General features: G+C 51.9%; 1 long non-coding RNA gene and 1 pseudogene across 3 annotated transcripts; both read right to left on the bottom strand.

Moving 5' to 3' along the window:
- Positions 1–8156: 8156 nt before the first annotated feature.
- Positions 8157–15760, bottom strand: LOC129397324 (uncharacterized). 3 transcript variants are annotated; one of them, XR_008624630.2, is made up of 6 exons: positions 14682–15367; positions 13590–13813; positions 10859–12588; positions 9904–10014; positions 9636–9704; positions 8157–8467 (listed from the first exon to the last, which is right to left on the bottom strand). It is a non-coding gene; the product is annotated as an uncharacterized LOC129397324 (long non-coding RNA). The 3 variants fall into 3 exon arrangements; XR_008624628.2 differs by having other exon boundaries at positions 9904–12588; positions 14682–15760; XR_008624627.2 differs by lacking the exon at positions 13590–13813 and having other exon boundaries at positions 10859–10964; positions 14682–15215.
- Positions 15761–16180: 420 nt separating this feature from the next.
- LOC129397323 (putative uncharacterized protein FLJ45355) lies at positions 16181–24551 on the bottom strand (annotated as a pseudogene).
- Positions 24552–27281: the final 2730 nt, after the last annotated feature.

Raw genomic sequence — 27281 nt, 5'->3', positions numbered from 1 at the left:
GTTGTTGGGCAAATATCCTTCAGAAGCATTGTTGTGTGCAAAGTTGCAATGGGCTTTGTGCAAGATTGTGTTTTTTGCAGTCTTCTGTGATAAGTTTTTGTTATCAGGCATACAAGCCCAAGAATCCTTTTTTGCATGGCCTTCCCTGGCTCTATTTGTCAGGGTTTTGGTTAGGGGAGGGGTATTTTTAACACTCTCAATGTAAAAAATGCCATAAGGTAGGTACCCCAATTGCTTGTTTCGTCTTCATAAAATAACTTTTCCACCCGAACAAAGTCTACACATAAATTGTAAAAATACCCTGGCATGCAGTCCCTGGAAAAGTCTGGAGTCATTCTCGGGGTTCCCACCCAGGTGGGCAAGCGTAGCCACCACAGATAAACACAAAGTAGGGGTGCCCGCTGGGGTTTGGCGGCAGGCAGTGGCCCTGGTTCTGATATTTGGCTGAAAACACAGCTCCTCTTTGTCACCCTCAGGAAGCCATCCCAAACCGCTCGAGGAGTCCTTGAAGCCAATGTTACCACTAGGACAGCAAGTGTGCCTGAAAGCTATTGGCCTTTGCAGCAGATTCATTAAGCCAGAACAAAGAGAAGACCAATGACTAAAAGATTTCTCTCCTTTTAAAAATCATGCTCTTTAACTCATAGCACATTTTCATTGTCCATCTGGGCAAAGCCGCTATCTCATTTTGCTTTTTCCCTCATCTGTGATGCTCACACTCATCCTCCCTATCCCATCAGCAACCTCTCTAGTATGTTTGATATGTGCCCTTAAACTTTCTATCTTGGCCGGGGGCGCGGTGGCTGTAATCTCAGCACTTTGGGAGATGGAGGGGGGTCTATCACTTGAGCCCAGGAGTTTGAGATCAGCCTGGGCAACATAGTAAGATTTCATCTTTACTAAAAATAAAAAACAAAAAAATTTAGCCAGGTATGGTGGCCTGTGCCTGTAATCCTAGCTACTCGGGAGGCTGAGGCGGGAGGATCACTTGGGCCTGGGAGGTCAAGACTGCAGTAAGCTGAGATGGCGCCACTGCACTCCAGGCTGGGCAACAGAGTGAGACCCTGTCACAAGAAAAAAAAAAAGAAAAAACAACTATCTCTGTAGAAATAGGCAAGGTTGTTTGATATGCAAATGTGGCTTTAAATTACATAATAACATTATATCAGTAAGTCCATTTTTTTCTTATAGTTGCACTCAACATCATGATTTTAAGACCCAGGCATGTTGCTTTATATTTTACCTCATGAGAAGTCACCTTTACACATCTGTTTCTCACACTGAAATCAACATGCTTTTGAGTCAGTATTTAGGACTGAGTGAGGCTGTTGGCTGGAGTTAATCTGACACCAGATGCATTTATCCCTCTTTAGGACTGTAACGAATTCCTTTCCGCTCTGTTCGCCCATACTCACTAGTTGGCATCACAGGTGTCATCTTTGAAAAAGAAAAACATCTCATCCCTTGGTTTCCTGACAACCACCCCCACCCCCTGCCTTGGCTCTTTTTCATGGAATTTGCACCAAACAGCACAGAGAAAAACGTCTCTCTAACGTCTATGATTTATCCTTGCTTACACAAGATCACTCCAGCCTATGAAAAAGTATTTTTAAAAAATATGAAAAGTTACCCCAGTCTTGGATTACAGAGTTTCAGATAAAAATGAAAACATAGTAAAATTGCTTATCAGAGAGTTTCCTGTTCTTATTCGCCCTTACTCCTTTCGCAGATGTGAGTCATAAATCCACAACCAAATCCTCCCTCCTTCGAGGTCAACTCCTACTAACACCCATGAGGAGGGAATTTGGCTCATATAATAACACTTAATTAAAATGTATAATGTCCACATGTACATGAGAGATAAAAAGAATGCTTCTTCGGGTATGTTTCCAGCCCAATCTTTCAAAATACGTGAAGTATTTCTTAATTTGCTATACCCTATAAATGATAAATATAAGATACTAAGATTTAAAATACTTTCAATAACACTTTCCTAGGCCTCCAGATGAGCACTACATAAGTTTATAATCAAATGTTTAAAATAGCTACCATGTATTATGTGTTTATAATGTGCCAGGCACTGGAGTAATGTGTTTTCACATTTTAATCCTCATAAGCTAAAGACATAGATTTTTTATCTTCGTTTTAAAGTTGAAAGACCTAAGGCTCAGAGATAAATTTTTTTAAAAATCTTTAATCCCTTTATACAAGATTAGCTCATTCTCACAAGCCAAAAATAAAACCCAAAACTCCCATATCTCCCCATATAAAAAAATACTCTTTAACTTCTTTCTCCCTCCAGAACCCCTCCTCCCTCTCCTTTCTATCTTCAGCCAACATCTGGAAGGTTCTGTCTACATTCACTCCTCCATGTTAACGCCTCCCTCTTCCCCTCCTTTCCTTGCAACCTGGTTGCCTCTCACAGCAGTGAAACAGAAAGCTGTTTCCTCAGCCCATAACCAACTGTAACTTTGAATCACTGTGCACCCTTGGCTGCGGCCGCCTCCTCCTTCAATTTAACTCCCTGCCTTGATCTGCCATCTCTGGCATGCTCTACTTACATTCACTCCTCCTCTTCATGTGTTTCTGGGCTGCTTTGCCAACTCTTCTTCCTCTGCTGCCCTCATACATCCAGGCAGAGGAGCACAGCTTCTGCCTTGGCCTCCTGCCTTAGTTCTAACTGGTGTCCCCTGAGCATCTCAAGCCCCCAGACTGCAGCCTGTGTCCTGGGGTTAATTCCCTTCCCCACCTATGGAGGCTTAGCTCCTGCCCACCAGTGGGGTTATCACAAGTGCCTGCCTTTTCCTCACACTCTGCCTCTTACAGGGTTTCCGTAGGCTGGCCATTTGTGAGTTGTGTGACCCTGGACCTCAGTGTCCTCCCATAGAAAACAAGGAGCATGAACTAGATTTATCTCTAGTGTCCTTTCTAGGTGTTTCTTTCTTTATTTATTTTTAAACAAGATCTCACTCTCTCACCCAGGCTGGAGTGCAATGGCACTAACATGGCTCACTGCAGCCTCAACCTCCTGGGCTCAAATGATTCTCCTGCCTCAGCCTCCCAAGTAGCTGGGACCACCACTCCCAGCTAATTTTTTTATTCTTTGTAGACATGGGGTTGCAATGTTTCCCAGGCTAGTCTCGAACTCCTGGGCTCCTAAGAATTTTAACATTTGAGTTTTCTTCCAACAAAGAGGTGGAGGAAAATATAACTTTATATAAACATGTATAAACCCTGCTTCCCACTTTAATTAAGCCATAAATTCCTGCGGCAGCTAGGGATGTGAAGAGGCAAGTGAGAAGAGGAAATGTGCATAAGACTCCCAGCAGCTTGGAAGTAAACAGGGAGGACTGAAGTGACCCTGTTGCTCCAAAGGTGGCTGTTCATTAGCCTCCTTCTGTCCTTAGACCCAGCTGGAGCATTGCATGCACTGGCTCCCAGGTTGCAGGGGATGTCAGCAGCTCCAGCTCATCCGATTGAAGGAGGCCATGTGGCTTTCCCTGGACTTTCTGCTTGAACAGTGAATCCCTGTAGGGCCTGGATCCATTGCCCTCTTCTCCTCCCACCCCACCCAAGCACTCTTCTTCATGAGTTTGCTTTCTCCTATCTTTTTTCCTCCACTTTTCCTTCAAAAATTGTTGATTAAGCACCTGCTATGGGCCAGACATTTTTCTAGAGTAACACCTCAATGAGCAGACAGGTTCTTGTTCTCATAGATCTTCCATTTTAGAGAGAAAGCTGAACGATAAACAAATAATACAGCAGGTGGTGAGAGGTGCTATAAAGAAGGATAAGCAGGGTACGTGGGTGAGAAAATGTGCTACTTTGTCCTCTAGAGGCCAGGGAAAGCCTCTCTGTTTAGGTGATATTTGACAGAGATTTGAAGACACTGAAGGAGTGAGCCATTTGGATCTCTAGGGAAAGAGCATTCTTCCCCAGACAGAGAACAGCAAGTGCAAAGGCCATGATGAAGAAGGGAGCTTGGCCAGAGTGAGGGACACAAACGGCAGCCTACGGTGCATGCATGTCTTAAGAGATGAGGTTCCTGGTGCCCTTTGACTGCCTCAGAGATCCCGTGCTCACAACACACAGCCCCAATCATCCTAAAATACATCTATGCTATAGAAACTTGTCCCAAAATATCCTTGCATAATGATTTACCTTCTGGTATCCCACCCATGAAAGCAGAAATTTCCTGCTTTCTCCTAATAATTACTAATAATTCTCCTAATAATTACTAATCTGTCTCCTCCCCCAAAATGTAAGGCCAAGAAGAGCAGGGACTTGGCCTATTCATTCACTGCTCTATGTTCGGCTCGTATTTCAGTGCTAAAAACCAAGTGGGCCCTCAATAAATATTTTTGTGAATTTATTTATTTATTTATTTTATTTTTTGAGACGGAATCTCTTTCTTCCACCCAGGCTGGAGTGCAGTGGTGCGATCTTGGCTCGCTGCAACCTCCGTCTCCTGGGTTCAAGGGATTTCTGGCTAATTTTTGTATTTTTAGTAGAAACAGGGTTTCACCATGTTGGCCAGGCTGGTCTCGAACTCCTGACCTCAAATGATCCATCCACCTTGGCCTCCCAAAATGCGGGGATTACAGGCGTGAGCCACCGCACTTGGCCAGCCCTCAATAAATATTTATTTTCTAGGTGAAATGGGGAATCTAACTATGCTACATGGTAATGAGGCAGCTGACTTTCTTGGAAGCAGAAGACCTAATTCTAGATGTGGTGACATAAAAGCAATAAAGGAAGGACCTCTATAAATCACTCGTGGAGCTGAGCCTCAGCTCTCAAAGTGTTAGATTAGAACTAGGGATGGCAAAATCCTGTTACAGGCACAACAACTCACCCCCTCCCTTCCATGCCCACTAGACTCTCTAATGAAGCGTGGCTGTCTCTCTCTGGAAAAAACTACAGAATTCTTCCCACCCAGTGCTCCTAGCAGCCACAACCAAAGGGTCAGAGGTGACCCTTACAATGAACCCAATTTGCCATCCCTCAATTAGATGTTTAAGATTCCTTTCCACTTTAATATCCTGTGGTGCAAATCTAAGCAAGCCTGCTTGTTTGGCCACATGGAGGTACATGTTCCTGCAAAATCAACCCCAAGAAATCCTATTGCTCACAGGTAAGCAGGTAACCCCTGCTTCCATAGCAGAGGCAGTCACTAGTAGTACTTGCTTCAATTGGGACAAATATTTTTCACCCGGAAACTAATTCAAGTCTACCTTTTTCAGACTCCTTCGAAGGCTGCTAGAATTGGTCGCTTGAGTAAGCTGAGTGTTGTGGTGCCCCTCAGTTCCCATGCCATAGAAGCTCGAACCTCATTCATTAATACACTAGCCCTAAGGCTTGAAACCAGTCTGGCCTGGCTTGGAGCCTTTAGATCACTCTCTAGCTTCTGGCCAATAAGAATGAGCTTCTAGGCCAGGCATGGCGGCTCACGCCTGTAATCCCAGCACTTTGGGAGGCCGAGGCAAGTGGATCACTTGCATTCAGGAGTTCAAGACCAGTCTAGGCAACATAGTGAAACCCCATCTCTACAAAAAAATACAAAAAATTAACCGGGCGTGGTGGCACGGGCCTGTAGTCTCAACTATTCAGGAGGCTGAAGTGGGAGGATCGCTTGTGTGGGGAGGTCAAGGCTGCAATAAGCTGTGATGACACCACTGTACTCCAGCCTGCATGACAGACTAAGGCTGGAGTGCAGTCTCCAAAAACAAAACAAAACAAAACAAGACAAAACCAAAAACCTGCAGCCTGCCCCACTCCTACTGGTAGGCTTGCTCTGATATCAGCACTTCAAGCAGGTGTTAACACTATGAGGTTTATTTTTAATTGCTAGGTGTGGTGGTTGTATTTCCTCAGAGTAAAAATGCACTTCCTTCCTCCCTTTGAAGTGAGATGTGGACCTGTGATTTGATCTGGCCAAGAAAGTGTGACCGAAAATGACCTGGACACTTCCAATGGGAGCTTTAAAAGCCAGTGCACAATTTATCACTGATCCTTGTTCTGCTTCAGTCATCGTAGAAGCCCAGGTCAGGATGGAACTCCCACCAGCCTGGATTGCTGATTAAGGATGCTCCATGTTAGAGCAAAAATATAAGTTGTTTTAAACCACAGAAATTTGGAGGTGGTTTCTTATTGCAACATAACTAGTCTCTATTGACTGATACTCCATGGTGTAAGATTACTCATGGGATTTTTCTAGCTCAGAGTTTCTCAATTTTGGTAGGATTGACGTTTGGGGTTAGTTATTGCTTTCTTGTGGGGACCATCCTGTGCATTGCAGGATGTTAAGTGGCCTCCCTAGCCTTTACCCACTAGACACCAGCAGCACCCCATCCCAAGTTGTGACCATCAAAAATCCCTCAACAGTATGATTCTACTTATTTGAGGTACCTAGAGTAGTCAAAATCATGGAGACAGAAAGTCAAATGATGGTTGTCAGGGGCTGGGAGAAGAGGGAAATGGCGAGTTAGTGTTTAATGGGTACAGAGTTGCAGTTTTGCAAAATGAAAAGAGTTCTATGGATGGATGGTGGTGATGGTTGCACATCAGTGTGAAGGTGCTTAGTGCCACTGAACTATACACATGAAAATGGTTCAAATGGCTAATTTTATGTTTGTGCTTTGCCACAATTTTTGAAAATGGAAAAAAAAATGTCTCCAGACATTGCCAATGTCCCCTGGAAAGCAAAATCGCCCCTGGTTGAGAACTAGTGTTCTAGCGGTAGTGCAACACATTCAATTGTAAAATATGTGTAAAAACGTGGGCTTAGGGCTCAGCCCTGCTTTTTGCCATTGAGGGTTAGAATCTCATCTCTCCTAAAATATTTTTTATCCACTCAGATTTTAGGCCAGGATCAACAGGACAATTGAACGGTTTGATCTAGAAAAAGCCCCTGTCTATGGACCCAAAACTGGTGTGATATGAATACACTCTGTAAAAACTCTTACACTGTTTTAAGCTTTACATCTGATAAACAGAGCACAGTAGAGACTCCACTTGGGATAATTTTTCCTGAAACCTACTTGTTTTTCATGCTGTTTCTGCAGTTAAGGTGCCTGGTCTTGAAACGTGTTGAAGCAAAAGAATGGGAAGAGCCAAGGGACACATCAGGGAGTTTCCAAATGACAGAACTGCAAACCTGCAGGGCAGTCCTCTGCTGAGGAAGAGGTAGCTTACACTCTGAATGCATCTTGAGGAGTATTCTCCATACCTGAGGAATAAATTAAGGCTAACAAGGGGGCCTAAATGGTGATTGGCTCTGCTCTTGACCAATTGAATTCCATGCTCAGACTGAGGCAGCAGAGGGCTTCTTACACCCACCTCCACCACCATCACCCTGCCTAAGTCATCTCAGAGAATCCTCTATCTCAGTATTGGGCCTACATTCTTATGCTTCAGCCCTTTTCCATAATGACCCCTCCAGATTGCCACACTCTAGAACCACTACAGAGGGTGGCGTTACTGCTGTATGGACACTTCATCTCAAAGTGAGGGGCCAGCTCACGTGATTTGCAGGGTTCCTTTCTCTGGCCTTCTAAAACATTCTCCAGGTTGAGGCTGAAACTGCTCCCCCAAAGCCCCATAATAGGCATGAACAGATTGTCCTCCTCTTCTTGGTTCTCATGGCTAGAATCCTTAACCAATCCTCTCCCCACAAAGTAGGGTTGATTTCACAAGCTGTTATTTCAGCTGCTCGTTCTGCCATCTGCTCTTGAGTTGCTTGGTGAACACCTCCAGCGGGCTTGGAGCTGCACTGTCACGCTTCACCCCAATCAGCTTCTGGCCTCCCACACTCAAACACATCTGCATCGGCACACCCCTCCCACGCCCCAGTTCTGCCCACAGTGGATCCATCCATCTGCGCTCCAGGCCCCAGCCCCTTGGGAGCTTGCGCTATCAATTACTTGCACTTAGTTCAGAATCTTTAGCCACTCCATGTTCATGGTTATTTCATTTGTTCAATGTAGTAACATGTTTAAACCTCTCCCATCCTGGAAAAAAAAAAAAAAGTCCTACATTTAACCCTATCTCCCTCTTTAGCTTAAAGTCATCTGTAATCTTCCTTGCCATTTATTTACTCCATGTCCCAGGTTGAACAGTATCCACACACCCCCAAAAATTCATGTTCTCCCTAGGAATCTTAGAATGTGACTTTATTTGGAAATAGGGTTGTTGCAGATGTAATTAGTTAGGAGTGGACCCTTAATCCACTATGACTGGTGTCGGTGTCCTTAGAAGAAGAATAGAGGGAACGCAGAGGCACACACAGAGAGGAGGCCATGTGATGATGGGGGCGGAAACTGGGGTGATGCATCTACAAGCCAAGGAATGTCAGGGCTTGCAGGAAACCCCAGAAGCGAATGGAAAGGCATGGAGCAGATTCTTCCTAGCATCTTCAGAGAGAGCATGGTGCTGCCAACACCTCATTTTGAACTTCTAGCTTCCAAAACTGTGAGAGAAAAAATTTCTGTTGTTTTAACAAGACACCCAGTTTCTGGTATTTTGTGACAGCAGACCTAGAAACTGAATATACCCTTTAAACCACCACCGTTTTCCTTTTGGTTCCAAGATTCTTTCGTGTATGACCTGCGAGAGCCAAATCCAGTCTTTATTTGGCCTCTCTGGAGCACGTGCAACTCATTTATTCCTTATTGATGCTTCTCCCCCACATCCTTCTCGGCCTCCTTCATTGCTTCCTAATCTCACAGCCAGCTACCGCATACTGGAGTCCCTGGGTTCATCACCACCTTTTCCCACTCTGTTCATGCTCCACTGCAATCTCATCCAAATACCAGCTCTCCTCCCACCCCCATGCTGATGATTCCCCAAGCCCTCTGGCCTAAGCCTCTCTCCTGAGATCTACTTTGAGTTCCCTACTGCCTCCTGGACATTTCCACCTAGAACTTGTACAAGCACTTCAAAAACTACATGGCTAAAATGGAAGTCATGGTCTAGAAGCCTCCTTCCCAAATAAACCTGCTTTTCCTCCTGTAACCTGCATGTCAATGAGAGGCTTCACGTTCACACAGGGGCATAAGCCAGACACCTGGCATCTTCTTGGGCTTCTCCTCTGCACCCTTGGCCGTGGTCACTGAAGCCAAAGGACTCTGCCCATAAGGGTTTGGGGAATGTATCCTCTGCATCCCTGCTGCAGCTGCTTCAGCTCAGCCTCTTACCACCTCTTGTGGCTAGCGGAGACCTCCACTACACCAGACTTTCATGCTGCTCTGGGAGCACTTTCTTATACCACCTTGTTTTAAGCCATTCCCCTGCTTTGAATGCTTCAGGGTTTCCTGGTCACCTGCAGGATGCTGTCCTTAGCATTCCTCCACTTGGAATAACAATGCCTTGTAGCATCTGGCTTTCAGGACTTTAGAGTGGAGGGGCTCTGCATTCAACTCCAGGACCTACCACATACTTGGTGCGTGGCCCTGGGCAACATACTTACTCTCTCTGTGCCTCAGATTCCTCACCTGAAAATGGGGATAATAATAGTACCTACCTCATAGGGTTGTTGTAAAGATTAAATGAGCGAATATGTTCAGAGTACCCGGAACTGTGTCCAGCATGTCGTAAGTGGGCACTAAATATTAACTGCTGTTGCTGTTAAGTATTACCTTTCCCCACTCATTTCTGTACAGCTTCCCATGTGCGTTGTTTTCCAGCCGATCAGAACACTCTTCCATCTTAGAAGAAAAAAAAAGAAGCCCCACCTGTGTTCCCCTGGCTCTTGGCCTTGACACACACTGTCTGGAACACCTTTCCCACCACCTCTCACCCCATGCTCCCTATGAACATACTTCGACTCATCTTTTCTAACCTAAGTACCCTCCCCTGCAGTCAAGCATGCTCTTCATTGAGCCTTCGTAAGGCCCTTGTGCTCACCTCTATTGCAGCACAGATCACACTGCATTATAAAGGACCATCTCCTGTCTCTCTGTCCATCTTTCAGAGTTTGCTGTATTGATCTTAGTGATGTCAGCACGTGGCACTCAGCTAGACAAAGAAAGCAGGCTCAATAAAGGCTGGTAGAATTAAGTAAAGAATTGTATGAAGGCATTAAATAGAGATGGGGTACAAATATGTCCCAGGCTGCCTGGGATAGTCCTGGTTTAGGCCATGGTCCTGATATAATTACTAACAACACCCTCTTTCACTGTCAAAAATATCTCCTTTGGACAATACATTATAAGGTCACTCTAGGTATTAGAGCTGTGATTCTCACCCTATCAGGCCCAATTTTCTCTCTGCTTAACAGCTATTTTAGAATACCCTATGCACTATCTTTAAATGGGATTGATAGGCAATAGAAACTGCCAATAACAGAATTTCAAAAAAAACCAATGTAATACCTTAAATAGAATGCTAAATGGAAAATGAAGGAGATTTTTTTTAAAGTAGCTTAAACTAAAATTATGTGTGCAGTATTTTGATGTGTAAATGCTTAGGTCTTACACTTCTGGCCAAGATGGAGTAACAGAGACCAAAATTACTTTCTGACCTAAAACAACAAAAATACTGGACAAAATATATGAAACTATGGCCCTCAAGCAGCAAAGGGAATCAATCACTGGAATCAAGCATCAAAAGGCAGTGATCCTCAAGAAATGAGAAACAAATGAGGCTAGCCCCACAATTGACCTCCCAAACACCTTAGAAAACTTTCCAGGCCACAGCACAGGAAGAAAGAATGCAGATGGAGCTCAGAGATCTTCCTGAGTTGAGAGGACAGAACTCTGAGTCTGGGAAGGCCAATGTGGCTAGAATTCATAGGGCAGAATATTGAGGAGGAGAGGGCTGTACAGAGACAGAGCTCTGGAAATCTGAAGATAATACTTACCCTCGTTGACTGTTTAACAGAGTAGTGATCAGAGTATGCAGGTATGAAAATCGCCTGAGAGGGTGGACCCGGTGGCTCGCACCTGCAATCCCAGCACTTTGGGAGGCTGAGGTGGGTGGATCACAAGGTCAGGAGATAGAGACCATCCTGGCAAACATGGTGAAACCCCATCTCTACTAAAAATACAAAAATTAGCTGGGTGTGGTGACACACGCCTCTAGTCCCAGCTACTCAGGAGGCTGAGGCAGGAGAATCTCTTGAACCTGGGAGGCAGTGGTTGCAGTCACCCGAGATCCAGGAAAGCATGGGCAACAGAGCAAGACTCAGTCCCAAAAAAAAAAAAAAAAAGAAAGAAAAAAGAAAACTGCCTGAGAATGGAAAAGAATCATGCACAAAGAGATCCAGACCCTCTTCCCCCCTGGCTCTTGGGACCCCGATCGCAAGGTGGGGAGGCACCTCGCGAGGCGTGGTCTCAGAGCCAGCCCCTCTAAGACTTCTGGCTCTTAGGACCCCCATCACAGGGGGCGGAGGCACCCCCCGCGAGGCGGGCACAGAGAGCCAGCCCCTCTTCTGATCCTGGCTCTTAGGAAACCCATCGCAGGGGGGAGAGGCACCCCCGGTGAGGCGGGGACTCAGACCCAACCTCTCTTCCCCCCCTGGCTCTTAGGAACCGCATCGCAGGCGGAGGAGGCACGCCCCACGAGGCGGTGACTGAGAGACAGCCACTCTTGTCCCACTGGCTCTTAGGACCCCCATCGCAGCGGGGGGGAGGCACCCCCCATGAGGCGGGGTCTCAGAGCCAGCCTCTCTTCCCCCACTGGCCCTTAGGAACCCCATCGCAGGGGGGGAGGCACCCCCCACGAGGCGGAGACTGAGAGCCAGCCCAACTAAGCCTTCTGGCTCTTAGGACCCCCATCACGGGGGGGGGAGGCACCCCCCGCGAGGCGGATACAGAGAGCCAGCCCCTCTAAGCCTTCTGGCTCTTAGGACCCCCATCACGGGGGCGGAGGCACACCCCGTGAGGCGGGTATAGAGAGCCAGCCCCTCTTCTGCTCCTGGCTCTTAGGACCCCCATCACAGGGGGGGAGGCACCCCCCGCAAGGCGGGTACAGAGAGCCAGCCCCTCTTCCCCCACTGGCCCTTAGGAACCCCATCACAGGGGGGGAGGCACCCCCCGTGAGGCGGGTTCTCAGAGCCAGCCCCTCTTCCCCCACTGGCCCTTAGGACCCCCATCGCAGGGGGGGGAGGCACCCCCCACGAGGCGGGGTCTCAGAGCCAGCCCCTCTTCCCCCACTGGCCCTTAGGACCCCCATCGCAGGGGGGGGAGGCACCCCCAGCGAGGCGGGGTCTCAGAGCCAGCCCCTCTTCCCCCACTGGCTCTTAGGACCCCCATCGCAGTGGGGGGAGGCACCCCCAGCGAGGCGGGGTCTCAGAGCCAGCCCCTCTTCCCCCGCTGGCTCTGAGGATCCTCCGTGGACTCACAGCCTCTTTACCATATTGTGAGTAATATCATCTCCCCCTCTGGAGATTACGAACTCTTTCACAGACGGGTGTACACCCTCGGTGTACAGAGGGTGTACACCCGTCTGTATTGGGAGTAATATCATCCTCTTCCTCCCTGAATATGAAGAACAGTATCACAGGGGTGTTTCTGCTCCCTGCGATATCGCGTGTCATATCCTCCTCTCCCACGTTGCAATTAGAAGGAATATCAGTGGGGGCGTGTCCACCTGTAGGGAAAAGAGAGAGAGATCAGACTGTCACTGTGTCCATGTAGAAAGGAAAGACATAAGAGACTCCATTTTGAAAAAGACCTGTCCTTTAAACAATTGCTTTGCTGAGATGTTGTTAATTTGTATCTTTGCCCTAGCCGCTTGGCCCCAGCCACTTTGACCCAACCTGGAGCTCACAAAAACATGTGTTGTATAAAATCAAAGTTTAAGGGATGTAGGGCTGTGCAGGACGTGCCTTGTTAACAAAATGTTTACCAGCAGTATACTTGGTAAAAGTCATCGCCATTCTCTAGTCTCAATAAACCGGGGACACAATGCACTGTGGAAAGCCGCAGGGACCTCTGCCCTTGAAAGCAGGGTATGGTCCAAGCTCTCTCCCCATCTGATAGTCTGAAATATAGCCTCATGGGATGAGAAAGACCTGACTGTCCCCCAGCCCGACACCCGTAATGGGTCTGTGCTGAGGTGGATTAGTAAAAGAGGAAAGCCTCTTGCAGCTGAGATGGAGGAAGGCCACTATCTCCTGCTTGCCCCTGGGAACTGAATGTCTCGGTGTAAAACCCGATTGTACATTCGTTCAACTCTGAGATACGAGAAAAGCTGCCCTGTGGCGGGAGGCGAGACATGTTTGCAGTAACACTGCCTTGTTCTTCTTTACTCCACTGAGATGTTTGGGTGCAGAGAAACAAATCTGGCTTACGTGCACGTCCAGTCATAGTACCTTCCCTTGAACCTAATTATGACATAGATTCTTTTGCTCACATGTCTTCTGCTGACTCTCTCCTTATCATCACCCTGCTCTCCTACTACATTCCTTTCTGCTAAAATCATGAAAATCATAATCAATAACAACTGAGGGAACTCAGAGGCTGGTGCCGGTGCAGGTCCTTGGTGTGCTGAGCGCCGGTCCCCTGGACCCACTGTTGTATCTTTACACTTTCTCTCTGTGTCTTATTTCTTTTCTCAGTCTCTCGTCCCACCCAACTAGAAATACTCACAGGTGTGGAGGGGCAGTCCACCACTTCATCCACCTTCTGTCTTATTGAAAGTAACATCATCTTCTTCCCTCCAGGATCGTGGAAATAATATCCCTGGGGGGTTTCCACTTTCTGCCATGTATGTAGTCATATCACCCCCTCCGCCGTGGAATATCATTAAGGAACATCTCACACGGGGCTGTATACTTCCTCCGATATTGGGAGTGACATCAACCTCTCGGTCTCTGAATATGAGGAAGAAAATCACAGGGCGGGTGTACACCTCGTGCTCTACGATGGGGAGTCATATCTGTCTGTTATGGGGAGTAATATCATCCTCTCCCTTTCAGGATACTAATAACAGTTTAACAGGCTGGGTGAACACAGCCTGCGATGCTGAAATTATCATCATCCTCTCCCCCTCTTCCTCCCCTGGCTCTTAGGATGCCCATCTCAGCGGAGCGAGCCACCCCCCGCGAGGCGGGGACTGAGCCAGCCCCTGTTCCCCCCCTGGCTCTTAGGATCCGTATCGCGAGGGGGGGAGGCACCCCCCGCGCGGCGGGGACTGAGAGCCAGCCCCTCTTCCCCCCATGGCTCTTAGGACCCCCATCGCTGTGGGGGGGAGGCACCCCCCGCGCGGCGGGGACTGGGAGACAACCCCTCTTCCCTGCCTGGCTCTTAGGACCCCCATCGCAGGGTAGCAAGGCACGCCCCGCGAGGCGGGGACTGAGAGTCAGCCCTTCTTCCCCCCCCTGGCTCTTAGGAACCCCATCGCAGTGGGGGGATGCACCCCTGGCGAAGCGCGGACTTAGAGCCAGCCGCTCTTCCCCCCCTGGCTCTTGGGACCCCCATCGCAGGGGGGGAGGCACCCCCTCGTGGCGGGGACTGAGAGCCAGCCCCTCTTCCCTCCATTTCTCTTAGGACCCCCATCGCAGGGGGGGAGGCACCCCCCGCGAGGCGGTGACTGAGAGCCAGCCCTTCTTCCTCGCCCAACTCTGAGGATCCCCATCACACGGGTGAGGCACACCCCGTGAGGCGGGGACTGAGAGCCAGTCCCTCTTCCCCCACTGGCTTATGACCCCCATCGAGGATTCTAAGATCCTTAGGACTGACCTGGAGGGCTGTGGGTATTAGGTGTCCAAGAAGAAAACTCAGATCTGCCGACGACCGCAGGTAGCTTACTTGGGATTTACTATTCGACAGGTGTCCGAAAGCAGCCCGGGATCCGAAAGAAAGCAGGTCATTTGCAATCTTCCGGAGCCTAAGGGCAGAAGGCTGGTGAGAGAATTCCTAGGAGCTGTGGGGTTTTGTAGACTGCGGAGCCCAACTTTGCAGTATTAGCCACGCCTTTGTATGACGTCACAAAGGGGGCGGGGACCGGCAACATTTGGAATGGGGATTCCAACAACAGCAAGTCTTTCATGACTTAAAGGAAAAACTTCTGAAAGCCCCAGCCCAGGGGCTAGCGGATCTCACAAAGCCTTTTCCACTGTATGCGTCAGAGAAAAGATGGCAGCTGGACTTTAAACCCAAACTGTGGGGCCCTGGCTGAGGCCGGTGGCCTACCTCTCTAAACAGCTAGACAGGGTTTCTAAAGGATGGCCCCCCTGTTTGAGGGCCTTGGCAGCAACTGCCCTGCTAGTACAAGAAGCAAATCAGCTGACTCTTGGGTAAAACCAGAACATAAAGGCCCCCCAAGCTGTGGTGACTGAAAGCCAGCCCCTCTTCCCCTCCTGGCTCTTAGGACCCCCATCGCAGGAAGGGGAGGCACTCCCCGCGAGGCGGGGACTGAGAGCCAGCCCCTCTTCCCCCACTGGCTCTTAGGACCCCCGTCGCAGGGGGAGGAGGCACCCCCAGCGAGGCGGGGTCTCAGAGCCAGCCCCTCTTCCCCCACTGGCCCTTAGGACCCCCATCGCAGTGGGGGGAGGCACCCCAGCGAGGCGTGGTCTCAGAGCCAGCCCCTCTTCCCCCACTGGCCTTTAGGACCCCCGTCGCAGGGAGAGGAGGCACCCCCCACGAGGCGGGGACTGAGAGCCAGCCCCTCTAAGCCTTCTGGCTCTTAGGACCCCCATCGCGGGGGGGGAGGCACCCCCCGCGAGGCGGGTACAGAGAGCCAGCCCCTCTTCTGCTCCTGGCTCTAAGGACCCCCATCACAGGGGGGGGAGGCACCCCCCGCGAGGCAGGGTCTCAGAGCCAGCCCCTCTTCCCCCACTGGCCCTTAGGAACCCCATCGCGAGGGGGGAGGCACCCCCCGCGAGGCGGGGTCTCAGAGCCAGCCCCTCTTCCCCCACTGGCCCTTAGGACCCCCATCGCAGGGGGGGAGGCACCCCCCGCGAGGCGGGGTCTCAGAGCCAGCCCCTCTTCCCCCACTGGCCCTTAGGACCCCCATCGAAGGGGGGGGAGGCACCCCCAGCGAGGCGGGGTCTCAGAGCCAGCCCCTCTTCCCCCACTGGCTCTTAGGAACCCCTTCGCAGGGGGGGGAGGCACCCCCCGCGAGGCGGGGTCTCAGAGCCAGCCCCTCTTCCCCCACTGGCTCTTAGGAACCCCATCGCAGGGGGGGGAGGCACCCCCCGCGAGGCGGGGTCTCAGAGCCAGCCCCTCTTCCCCCACTGGCTCTTAGGAACCCCATCGCAGGGGGGGGAGGCACCCCCCGCGAGGCGGGGTCTCAGAGCCAGCCCCTCTTCCCCCACTGGCTCTTAGGACCCCCATCGCAGTGGGGGGAGGCACCCCCGCGAGGCGGGGACTGAGAGCCAGCCCCTCTTCCCCCGCTGGCTCTGAGGATCCTCCGTGGACTCACAGCCTCTTTACCATATTGTGAGTAATATCATCTCCCCCTCTGGAGATTAAGAACTCTTTCACAGACGGGTGTACACCCTCGGTGTACAGAGGGTGTACACCCCTCTGTATTGGGAGTAATATCATCCTCTTCCTCCCTGAATATGAAGAACAGTATCACAGGGGTGTTTCTACTCCCTGCGATATCGCGTGTCATATCCTCCTCTCCCACGTTGCAATTAGAAGGAATATCAGTGGGGGCGTGTCCACCTGTAGGGAAAAGACAGAGAGATCAGACTGTCACTGTGTCCATGTAGAAAGGAAAGACATAAGAGACTCCATTTTGAAAAAGACCTGTCCTTTAAACAATTGCTTTGCTGAGATGTTGTTAATTTGTAGCTTTGCCCTAGCCGCTTGGCCCCAGCCACTTTGACCCAACCTGGAGCTCACAAAAACATGTGTTGTATAAAATCAAAGTTCAAGGGATGTAGGGCTGTGCAGGACGTGCCTTGTTAACGAAATGTTTACCAGCAGTATACTTGGTAAAAGTCATCGCCATTCTCTAGTCTCAATAAACCGGGGACACAATGCACTGTGGAAAGCCGCAGGGACCTCTGCCCTTGAAAGCAGGGTATGGTCCAAGCTCTCTCCCCATCTGATAGTCTGAAATATAGCCTCATGGGATGAGAAAGACCTGACTGTCCCCCAGCCCGACACCCGTAATGGGTCTGTGCTGAGGTGGATTAGTAAAAGAGGAAAGCCTCTTGCAGCTGAGATGGAGGAAGGCCACTGTCTCCTGCTTGCCCCTGGGAACTGAATGTCTCGGTGTAAAACCCGATTGTACATTCGTTCAACTCTGAGATAGGAGAAAAGCTGCCCTGTGGCGGGAGGCCAGACATGTTTGCAGTAACACTGCCTTGTTCTTCTTTACTCCACTGAGATGTTTGGGTGCAGAGAAACAAATCTGGCTTACGTGCACGTCCAGTCATAGTACCTTCCCTTGAACCTAATTATGACATGGATTCTTTTGCTCACATGTCTTCTGCTGACTCTCTCCTTATCATCACCCTGCTCTCCTACTACATTCCTTTCTGCTAAAATCATGAAAATCATAATCAGTAAAAACTGAGGGAACTCAGAGGCTGGTGCCGGTGCAGGTCCTTGGTGTGCTGAGCGCCGGTCCCCTGGACCCACTGTTGTATCTTTACACTTTCTCTCTGTGTCTTATTTCTTTTCTCAGTCTCTCGTCCCACCCAACTAGAAATACTCACAGGTGTGGAGGGGCAGTCCACCACTTCATCCACCTTCTGTCATATTGAAAGTAACATCATCTTCTTCCCTCCAGGATCGTGGGAATAATATCCCTGGGGGGTTTCCACTTTCTGCCATGTATGTAGTCATATCACCCCCTCCGCCGTGGAATATCATTAAGGAACATCTCACACGGGGGTGTATACTTCCTCCGATATTGGGAGTGACATCAACCTCTCGGTCTCTGAATATGAGGAAGAAAATCACAGGGCGGGTGTACACCTCGTGCTCTACGATGGGGAGTCATATCTGTCTGTTATGGGGAGTAATATCATCCTCTCCCTTTCAGGATACTAATAACAGTTTAACAGGCTGGGTGAACACAGCCTGCGATGCTGAAATTATTATCATCCTCTCCCCCTCTTCCTCCCCTGGCTCTTAGGATGCCCATCTCAGCGGAGCGAGCCACCCCCCGCGAGGCGGGGACTGAGCCAGCCCCTGTTCCCCCCCTGGCCCTTAGGATCCGTATCGCGAGGGGGGGAGGCACCCCCCGCGCGGCGGGGACTGGGAGCCAACCCCTCTTCCCTGCCTGGCTCTTAGGACCCCCATCTCAGGGTAGCAAGGCACGCCCCGCGAGGCGGGGACTGAGAGTCAGCCCTTCTTCCCCCCCTGGCTCTTAGGAACCCCATCGCAGTGGGGGGATGCACCCTTGGCGAGGCGCGGACTTAGAGCCAGCCGCTCTGCCCCCCCTGGCTCTTGGGACCCCCATCGCAGGGGGGGAGGCACCCCCTCGTGGCGGGGACTGAGAGCCAGCCCCTCTTCCCTCCATTTCTCTTAGGACCCCCATCGCAGGGGGGGAGGCACCCCCCGCGAGGCGGGGACTGAGAGCCAGCCGCTCTTTCCCCCCTGGCTCTTAGGACCCCCATCGCAGGGAGGGGAGGCACCCCCCGCGAGGCGGTGACTGACAGCCAGCCCTTCTTCCTCGCCCAACTCTCAGGATCCCCATCACACGGGGGAGGCACACCCCGTGAGGCGGGGACTGAGAGCCAGTCCCTCTTCCCCCCCGGCTTATGACCCCCATCGAGGATTCTAAGATCCTTAGGACTGACCTGGAGGGCTGTGGGTATTAGGTGTCCAAGAAGAAAACTCAGATCTGCCGACGACCGCAGGTAGCTTACTTGGGATTTACTATTCGACAGGTGTCCGAAAGCAGCCCGGGATCCGAAAGAAAGCAGGTTATTTGCAATCTTCCGGAGCCTAAGGGCAGAAGGCTGGTGAGAGAATTCCTAGGAGCTGTGGGGTTTTGTAGACTGCGGAGCCCAACTTTGCAGTCTTAGCCACGCCTTTGTATGACGTCACAAAGGGGGGCGGGGACCGGCAACTTTTGGAATGGGGATTCCAACAACAGCAAGTCTTTCATGACTTAAAGGAAAAACTTCTGAAAGCCCCAGCCCAGGGGCTAGCGGATCTCACAAAGCCTTTTCCACTGTATGCGTCAGAGAAAAGATGGCAGCTGGACTTTAAACCCAAACTGTGGGGCCCTGGCTGAGGCCGGTGGCCTACCTCTCTAAACAGCTAGACAGGGTTTCTAAAGGATGGCCCCCCTGTTTGAGGGCCTTGGCAGCAACTGCCCTGCTAGTACAAGAAGCAAATCAGCTGACTCTTGGGTAAAACCAGAACATAAAGGCCCCCCAAGCTGTGGTGACTGAAAGCCAGCCCCTCTTCCCCACCTGGCTCTTAGGACCCCCATCGCAGGAAGGGGAGGCACTCCCCGCGAGGCGGGGACTGAGAGCCAGCCCCTCTTCCCCCCCTGGCTCTTAGGACCCCCGTCGCAGGGGGAGGAGGCACCCCCAGCGAGGCGGGGTCTCAGAGCCAGCCCCTCTTCAACCACTGGCCCTTAGGACCCCCATCGCAGTGGGGGGAGGCACCCCAGCGAGGCGTGGTCTCAGAGCCAGACCCTCTTCCCCCACTGGCCTTTAGGAACCCCGTCGCAGGGAGAGGAGGCACCCCCCACGAGGCGGGGACTCAGAGCCAGCCCCTCTAAGCCTTCTGGCTCTTCGGACCCCCATCGCGGGGGGGGAGGCACCCCCCGCGAGGCGGGTACAGAGAGCCAGGCCCTCTTCTGCTCCTGGCTCTAAGGACCCCCATCACGGGGGGGGAGGCACCCCCCGCGAGGCGGGTACAGAGAGCCAGCCCCTCTTCCCCACTGGCCCTTAGGACCCCCATCGCAGGGGGGGGAGGCAACCCCCACGAGGCGGGGTCTCAGAGCCAGCCCCTCTTCCCCCACTGGCCCTTAGGACCCCCATCGCAGGGGGGGAGGCACCCCCCGTGAGGCAGGGTCTCAGAGCCAGCCCCTCTTCCCCCACTGGCCCTTAGGACCCCCATCGCAGGGGGGGAGGCACCCCCCGTGAGGCGGGGTCTCAGAGCCAGCCCCTCTTCCCCCACTGGCCCTTAGGACCCCCGTCGCAGGGGGGGGAGGCACCCCCCGTGAGGCGGGGTCTCAGAGCCAGCCCCTCTTCCCCCGCTGGCCCTTAGGACCCCCGTCGCAGGGGGGGAGGCACCCCCCGCGAGGCGGGGTCTCAGAGCCAGCCCCTCTTCCCCCGCTGGCTCTTAGGACCCCCGTCGCAGGTGGGGGAGGCACCCCCGCGAGGCGGGGTCTCAGAGCCAGCCCCTCTTCCCCCGCTGGCTCTTAGGACCCCCGTCGCAGGGGGGGGAGGCACCCCCCGCGAGGCGGGGTCTCAGAGCCAGCCCCTCTTCCCCCACTGGCCCTTAGGACCCCCATCGCAGGGGGGGGAGGCACCCCCCGCGAGGCGGGGTCTCAGAGCCAGCCCCTCTTCCCCCACTGGCTCTTAGGACCCCCATCGCAGTGGGGGGAGGCACCCCCGCGAGGCGGGGACTGAGAGCCAGCCCCTCTTCCCCCGCTGGCTCTGAGGATCCTCCGTGGACTCACAGCCTCTTTACCATATTGTGAGTAATATCATCTCCCCCTCTGGAGATTAAGAACTCTTTCACAGACGGGTGTACACCCTCGGTGTACAGAGGGTGTACACCCCTCTGTATTGGGAGTAATATCATCCTCTTCCTCCCTGAATATGAAGAACAGTATCACAGGGGTGTTTCTACTCCCTGCGATATCGCGTGTCATATCCTCCTCTCCCACGTTGCAATTAGAAGGAATATCAGTGGGGGCGTGTCCACCTGTAGGGAAAAGAAAGAGAGATCAGACTGTCACTGTGTCCATGTAGAAAGGAAAGACATAAGAGACTCCATTTTGAAAAAGACCTGTCCTTTAAACAATTGCTTTGCTGAGATGTTGTTAATTTGTAGCTTTGCCCTAGCCGCTTGGCCCCAGCCACTTTGACCCAACCTGGAGCTCACAAAAACATGTGTTGTATAAAATCAAAGTTCAAGGGATGTAGGGCTGTGCAGGACGTGCCTTGTTAACGAAATGTTTACCAGCAGTATACTTGGTAAAAGTCATCGCCATTCTCTAGTCTCAATAAACCGGGGACACAATGCACTGTGGAAAGCCGCAGGGACCTCTGACCTTGAAAGCAGGGTATGGTCCAAGCTCTCTCCCCATCTGATAGTCTGAAATATAGCCTCATGGGATGAGAAAGACCTGACTGTCCCCCAGCCCGACACCCGTAATGGGTCTGTGCTGAGGTGGATTAGTGAAAGAGGAAAGCCTCTTGCAGCTGAGATGGAGGAAGGCCACTATCTCCTGCTTGCCCCTGGGAACTGAATGTCTCGGTGTAAAACCCGATTGTACATTCGTTCAACTCTGAGATAGGAGAAAAGCTGCCCTGTGGCGGGAGGCGAGACATGTTTGCAGTAACACTGCCTTGTTCTTCTTTACTCCACTGAGATGTTTGGGTGCAGAGAAACAAATCTGGCTTACGTGCACGTCCAGTCATAGTACCTTCCCTTGAACCTAATTATGACATGGATTCTTTTGCTCACATGTCTTCTGCTGACTCTCTCCTTATCATCACCCTGCTCTCCTACTACATTCCTTTCTGCTAAAATCATGAAAATCATAATCAATAACAACTGAGGGAACTCAGAGGCTGGTGCCGGTGCAGGTCCTTGGTGTGCTGAGCGCCGGTCCCCTGGACCCACTGTTGTATCTTTACACTTTCTCTCTGTGTCTTATTTCTTTTCTCAGTCTCTCGTCCCAACTAGAAATACTCACAGGTGTGGAGGGGCAGTCCACCACTTCATCCACCTTCTGTCTTATTGAAAGTAACATCATCTTCTTCCCTCCAGGATCGTGGAAATAATATCCCTGGGGGGTTTCCACTTTCTGCCATGTATGTAGTCATATCACCCCCTCCGCCGTGGAATATCATTAAGGAACATCTCACATGGGGCTGTATACTTCCTCCGATATTGGGAGTGACATCAACCTCTCGGTCTCTGAATATGAGGAAGAAAATCACAGGGCGGGTGTACACCTCGTGCTCTACGATGGGGAGTCATATCTGTCTGTTATGGGGAGTAATATCATCCTCTCCCTTTCAGGATACTAATAACAATTTAACAGGCTGGGTGAACACAGCCTGCGATGCTGAAATTATCATCATCCTCTCCCCCTCTTCCTCCCCTGGCTCTTAGGATGCCCATCTCAGCGGAGCGAGCCACCCCCCGCGAGGCGGGGACTGAGCCAACCCCTGTTCCCCCCCGGCTCTTAGGATCCGTATCGCGAGGGGGGGGAGGCACCCCGGACTGAAAGCCAGCCCCTCTTCCCCCCATGGCTCTTAGGACCCCCATCGCTGTGGGGGGGAGGCACCCCCGGCGCGGCGGGGACTGGGAGCCAACTCCTCTTCCCTGCCTGGCTCTTAAGACCCCCATCGCAGGGTAGCATGGCTCTCCCCGCGAGGCGGGGACTGAGATCCAGACCCTCTTACCCCCGAGACTCTTAGGACCCCCATCGCAGGAGGGGGAGGCACCCCCTGCGAGGCGGGGACTGAGGGCCAGCCGCTCTTTCCCCCCTGGCTCTTAGGACCCCCATCGCAGGGAGGGGAGGCACCCCCCGCGAGGCGGTGACTGAGATCCAGACCCTCTTACCCCGGAGACTCTTAGGACCCCCATCGCAGGAGGGGGAGGCACCCCCCGCGAGGCGTGTACTGAGAGCCAGCCGCTCTTTTGCCCCTGGCTCTCAGGATCCCCATCGCAGGAGGGCGAGGCACCCCCCGCGAGGAGGGGACTGAGAGCCAGCCGCTCTTTCCCCCCTGGCTCTTAGGAGCCCCATCGCAGGGAGGGGAGGCACCCCCCGCAAGCGGGGGACTGAGAAACAGCCCCTCTTCCTCCTGGGCCCTTAGGACCCCCATCGCAGGGGGAGGAGGCACCCCCGGCGAGGCGGGGACTGAGAGCCAACCCCTCTTCCCCCTCTGGCTGTGAGGACCCCCATCGCAGGGGGGAAGGCACCCCCCGCGAGGCGGGGACTGAGAGCCAGCCCCTCTTCCCCCCCTGGCTCTTAGGACCCCCATCGCAGGGGGAGGAGGCACCCCCAGCGAGGCGGGGTCTCAGAGCCAGCCCCTCTTCCCCCACTGGCCCTTAGGTCCCCCATCGCAGTGGGGGGAGGCACCCCCAGTGAGGCGTGGTCTCAGAGCCAGCCCCTCTTCCCCCACTGGCCTTTAGGACCCCCGTCGCAGGGGGAGGAGGCACCCCCCGCGAGGCGGTGACTGAGAGCCAGCCCTTCTTCCTCGCCCAACTCTGAGGATCCCCATCACACGGGGGAGGCACACCCTGCGAGGCGGGGACTGAGAGCCAGTCCCTCTTCCTCCCGTGGCTTAGGACCCCCATCGCGGATTCTAAGATCCTTAGGACCGACCTGGAGGGCTGTGGGTATTAGGTGTCCAAGAAGAAAACTCAGATCTGCGGACGACCGCAGGTAGCTTACTTGGGATTTACTATTCGACAGGTGTGCGAAAGCAGCCCGGGATCCGAAAGAAAGCAGGTCATTTGCAATCTTCCGGAGCCTAAGGGCAGAAGGCTGGTGAGAGAATTCCTAGGAGCTGTGGGGTTTTGTAGACTGCGGAGCCCAACTTTGCAGTATTAGCCATGCCTTTGTATGATGTCACAAAGGGGGCGGGGACCGGGAACTTTTGGAATGGGGATTCCAACAACAGCAAGTCTTTCATGACTTAAAGGAAAAACTTCTGAAAGCCCCAGCCGACGGGGTACCCGATCTCACAAAGCCTTTTCCACTGTATGCGTCAGAGAAAAGATGGCAGCTGGACTTTAAACCCAAACTGTGGGGCCCTGGCTGAGACCGGTGGCCTACCTCTCTAAACAGCTAGACAGGGTTTCTAAAGGATGGCCCCCCTTTTTGAGGGCCTTCGCAGCAACTGCCCTGCTAGAACCAGATGCAAATAAGCTTACTCTTGGGCAAAACCAGAACAGAAAGGCCCCCCATGCTGTGGTGACTGAGAGCCAGCCCCGCTTCCCCCCCTGGCTCTTAGGACCCCCATCGCAAGGGTGCGAGGCACTCCCCGCGAGGCGGGGACAGAGAGCCAGCCCCACTTCCCCCCCTGGCTCTTAGGACCCCCATCGCAAGGGTGCGAGGCACTCCCCGCGAGGCGGGGACAGAGAGCCAGCCCCACTTCCCCCCCTTGCTCTTAGGACCCCCATCGCAGCGGGGGGAAGGACCACCCGTGAGGCAGGGACTGAGAGCCAGCCCCTCTTCACCCCCTGGCTTTTAGGACCCCCATTGCAGCACGGGGAGGCATCCCCCGCCAGCCGGCGACTGAGAGCCAGCCCCTCTTCCCCTCCTGGCTATTAGGACACCTATCGCAGGGGGGGAGAGGCACCCCTGGCGAGGTGGGGACTGAGAGCCAGCCCCTCTTCCCTTCCTTGCTCTAAGGACCCCCATCGCAGGGGAGGTAGCCACCCCCCGCGAGGCGGGGAATGAGAGCCTGCCCCTCTTACCCCCCTGGCTCTTTGGATCCCCATCGCCTGGGGGGAAGGCACCCCCGCGAGGCTGGGACTGAGAACCAGCCCCTCATCCCCCACTGGCTCTTAGGACCCCCATCCCGGAGCGGGGAGGCACCCCCGCGAGACAGGGACTGACAGCCAGCTCCTTTCCCCCCCTGGCTCTTAGGACCCCCATCGCAGGGGGAGGAGGCACCCCCCACAAGGCGGGGACTGAGAGGCAGCCCCTCTTCCCCCGTGGCTCTTAGGACCCCCATCGCCGGGACCCCCCTTGATGCAGGGTGTAAGAGCCAGCCCCTCTTCCCCCCCTGGCTCTTAGGACCCCCATCGCAGCGGGGGGAAGGACCACCCGCAAGGCAGTGACTGAGAGCCAGCCCCTCATCCCCCACTGGCTCTTAGGACCCCCATCGCAAGGGGGTGAGACACCCCCCACGATGCGGGGAGTAATTGCCAGCCCCTCTTCCCTCCCTGGTTTTTAGGATCCGCGGTGGACTCACAGCCTGTTTACGGTATTCGGAGTGATATCATCTCCCCCTCTGGAAATTATAAACTATTTCACAGATGGGGGTACACCCTCGGTGTGCAGAGGGTGTACAGCCGTCTGTTTTGGGAGTAATATCATTGTCTTCCTCCCTGAATATTAAGAACAGTATCATAGCTGTGTTTCTACTGCAGGTGTGATTGGGCGTCACATCCTCCTCTCCCACACTGAAATTAGAACCGATATCAGTGGGGGCGTGCACATTTTCTGTGATATTTAAAGTGACATCATCCTCTTCCCTCCAGGATCATGAGAACAATATCCCTGGGGGGGTACACTTTCTGCGATATTGGGAGTAATATCTCCCCCTCTGCCTTGGAATATTATTAAGGACCATCTCACACGGGGGTGTACACTTCCTGCCATATTGGGAGTAATATCGACCTCTCGGCCTCTGAATATTAGGAACAATATCACAGGGTAGGTGTACACCTCCTGCTCTGTTATGGGGAGTAATATCTATCTATTACGGGGAGTAATATCATCCTCTCCCTTTCAGGATGTTAATAACAATATCACAGGGTGGGTGATCACAGCCTGCGATACTGGAATTATTATCATCCTCTCCCCCTCGGGATACCAGGAACAATGTCACAGAAGAGGTGTACACTCCCTGCGATTTTGGAAGTAATATCCTACGCTTCTTCCGTGAATATTAGGAGCAATATCACCGGGTGGCTGTACATTCATTGCTATGTTGGGAGTCATGTCATACTCTACTCCCTGGATATTAGGATCAGTGTCACAGGGTGAGTGTACACCTACTGAGATATTAAAACTAATATCATGCTCTCCATCCCTGGATATTAGGAACAATATCTCGGGTAGGTGTACACCCCCTGCGGTATTAGGAGAAATAATATGATTAATTATTAAGCATCAATCTTAATAATATTAATTGTTAAACATCAGTCTTAATAATTATCAATGGTAATATTAATTAATAGTATAACGTTATTAATCATTAATGATTATTTTAAATGTACGATTGCATGATTAAAATTATCTGTATTAATGTCATTTTTCAATATTAGTTATTAATCTTAATATTGTTTTATTACCAACATCACTTATGACTGATTTATGTAACATTGATTAATATCATTATTTTATTATTAATAGTGATTTGTTATTATTAATAGTAATTGTTAATATTTTTAATCCGTATTAACTTTTACTATCTCTATTGCAATAATTAATATCGATGATTACTATTAATTAATATATTTATTAATATTAATAATTAATATAACTGTTCCCGATATCTGTGGGGGAGAGGATATTACTCCCGATGTCGCTGAAAGTGTACACCCCTCTATGATGTTTCTCCTAATTGCCAGGGCGTAGAGGATGACATGATTGAAAATATCGCTGCGGGTGTACCTCCGTTCAGTCATCTTGTTCCTAATGTCCTGGGTGGGAGCGGATGATATGACTCCCAATATCGCAGGGGGCGTAGACCTCCCCCGTGATACTGTCCCTAACGTCCAAAGGTGGAGAGGATGATATTTCTTCCAATTTCGCAGGGGGTGTACACCACCCCTATGATATTGATCCTAATATCCAGGGGGCGAGAGGATGATCTTAGTCTCACTATTGCAGGAGGTGTACACTCCCTAGGGATATTGTTCCTAATATTCAGGGATGGAGAGGAAGATCTCACTCCCAATATAGCAGGGAGTGGACACCCCTTCTGTGACATTGTTCCTAATAGCCAGCGGGGCAGAGGAAGATATTACCCCCAATATCGCAGGGGGTGTGCGCCCCCTTGTGACATTGTTCCTTATATCCTGGGAGGGAGAGGATGATACTGGTGGCAACGTCGCAGCGGCTGTACGCACCCACTGTGATATTGTTTCTTATATTCAGGGGGAGAAGATGATATGACTCCCAATATCGCAGGGGTTGTGCACACCTCCTGCGACATTGTTCCTAATAACCCGAAGGGGAGAGCCAAATATTACTGTCAATATCGCAGGGGGTGTACACCTCTTTGGTAATATTGTTCTTAATATCCATGATGGGAGAGGATGATATTCCTCCCAATATCGTAACAAGTGTACAGCCGCCTGTGATATAGTTCCTAATATCTAGGTGGAGAGAGGATGATATTACTGCCCACATCGCATGAGCTGTAAAACCCCTTCCATATTTTGCCTACAATCCCGAGGGGAGAGGATGATACTACTCCCAATATCGAAGAAGGTGTA

This window comes from Pan paniscus, chromosome 13 (assembly GCF_029289425.2).
Source record: "Pan paniscus chromosome 13, NHGRI_mPanPan1-v2.0_pri, whole genome shotgun sequence".
Lineage (NCBI taxonomy): Eukaryota > Metazoa > Chordata > Mammalia > Primates > Hominidae > Pan > Pan paniscus.
Note: the sequence above shows the minus strand (reverse complement) of the source record. Positions and strands in the feature narration are given on the sequence as shown.